Genomic DNA, 2234 nt, shown 5'->3' on the forward strand with positions numbered 1-2234 from the left:
AAGGAAATTATAACTGTGTTATAGCAAGGAACCAAGTCATCCTGCAACCTCTCCCCTGCTAGGGCCTTCCTGTAAACAATCACTCACGAATCCTAAGTGTCTGCTTACCTACATCCTCTCCTGCATTTCTGAAAGCTGTTGAAGGTCTCAAAGTCCTTGCAGTCTCCTGAACTCTCAGTTCTCCAATCTCTTGATGCTATAGATTCTCAGCTCTTTGATCTCCACAACTGTGTTGTCTGCACTCTCCACTCTGCAGTCTCTCTGGATGCTGGCTGCCTCAATGTCTTCTTGTTGTCTGCTTATCCATTCTCCTTCTCAACTCTGCTGCTCTCAGTTCTGCTTCTCTCACACTATGGGCTCTCTCTATATACAGTCCTAGCCTACATCTGATTGGCTAGAACTCAGTGCACATCTAATTGGCTCTGGTCTTAGCACCTCTCCTTGGGGCCCTGAGGTTTCACACCTCTCCTGACCTAAATAGCAAAAGGTTGTGGGCCTATGGCTTAGCACCTAGTAAGTAGGGATCCTATTGAATGGGTGGGGAAAACTTTTAATCATATTAACACTACACTGCTGGACTTTGTTGGTTATATATACAAATAGCAATGATTTATATGGATTTTTCTGTAATTTTACTGAAGTTGTAAATAATTTCAACTATATTTATACTCTATATGTACATAATATACATACATACATATATACATATATACACATATGTATGTATATATGTGTACATGTATAAATATATATGTGTATATGTTTAATACACTTAGAATTTGATTCTACCATTTTACAAAGTTGTTCAAAAGTAAAAAAAAAACATTAGTTTTTAGTACCAACATCCACTTTCAGTTCACTAAACAGCAGTACTAAACAAGGAGACTGGGTAGGGTTAACACCATTTACATTCTGTCTACTATGCACTTAATAAACTAATTTGTATAATATACTTCACTTAATATTTTAAATAAATATTGGAGATGGATTGAGACTTCCTCAGGCCTTCTGAGTTGTCCTGAGATTTTATAGATACATCTAGATGGAGGCAAAGCAAGGCCCAAGGGCCCTGAGTTTGAAATGCAACAAATCCCTCTTTTGTGACATCAGAGTGCAGTTGTCTTGAAAGGGAACAGGTAAGAAGAAAAGAGGTGGGGCAGACATTTGCTTCAATGGAGCAATGTTCTAATATTTAGAACTTCTAATGTTACCTTATATACATATATATATGCAAATATATAGTATATACACATATATCACATATCCAAAGAATAGCTTTACAAAACTCTGACTGTGCAGCTGTTATTCTTCTTCACTCTCCCTAAGACTGACCAACCTTATTTACTAGTTATACATATCTTAAAATTGTTGTTGTTTCCAATAAAATGGAGGACTTTCAAGCTTTCTCAGTGAAAAGACCAGAACTGAATAGAAAATTTGAATTTCAAACACAAGAATCAAGAGAAGCATGAAAAGGTAATCAAGAAACGGAAATTGCAAGGGACTTACTAAAGTTGAACTGTTTTGTTTACATTCCTACATGGAAAGATGATGAGTATGATTCATGAGACCTCAGTATTAGGGTAGTTGAAGGGAATATGCATATATATATGCATATATATATGTTTATGTATATATATAAGTGAATGTGTATGTATGCATGTATCTATGTGTATATGTATGTATGTGTATGTATGTGTATATATATATATATATATATATATATATATATGTAAAAGAAAGAGAGCAGATACAGGGTGAGTTGAGGATGAAGGGAAGATAGCTAAAAGAAATAAAATGAAATTAAGGGATGAGAGAGTAACATACTGAGAGAGGGAGATAGGGAGAGATAGAATGAGGTGGATTATCTCCCATAAAGGTGGCAAGAGGAAGCAGTTCTGTGGGAGGAGGGGAGAGGGCAGGTGAGGGGGGAATGAGTGAATCTTGCTCTCATCAGATTTGGCCTGAGGGGGAATACCATACATACTCAGTTGGGTATCTTACCCCACAGGAAAGAAGAGGGAGGAAGATAAAAAAAAAAAATAAAAGGCAGGGGGATGATGGAGTGGAGGGCAGATGGGGGTGGAGGTAATCAAAACAAACACTTTGGAAAGGGGACAGGGTCAAGGAAGAAAATTCAATAAAGCGGGATGGGTTGGGAAGGAGCAAAATGTAGTTAGCCTTTCACAACATGAATATTGTGGAAGGGTTATACATAATAATACATGTGTGGC

This window comes from Trichosurus vulpecula, chromosome 4 (assembly GCF_011100635.1).
Source record: "Trichosurus vulpecula isolate mTriVul1 chromosome 4, mTriVul1.pri, whole genome shotgun sequence".
Classification (NCBI taxonomy): Eukaryota; Metazoa; Chordata; class Mammalia; order Diprotodontia; family Phalangeridae; genus Trichosurus; species Trichosurus vulpecula.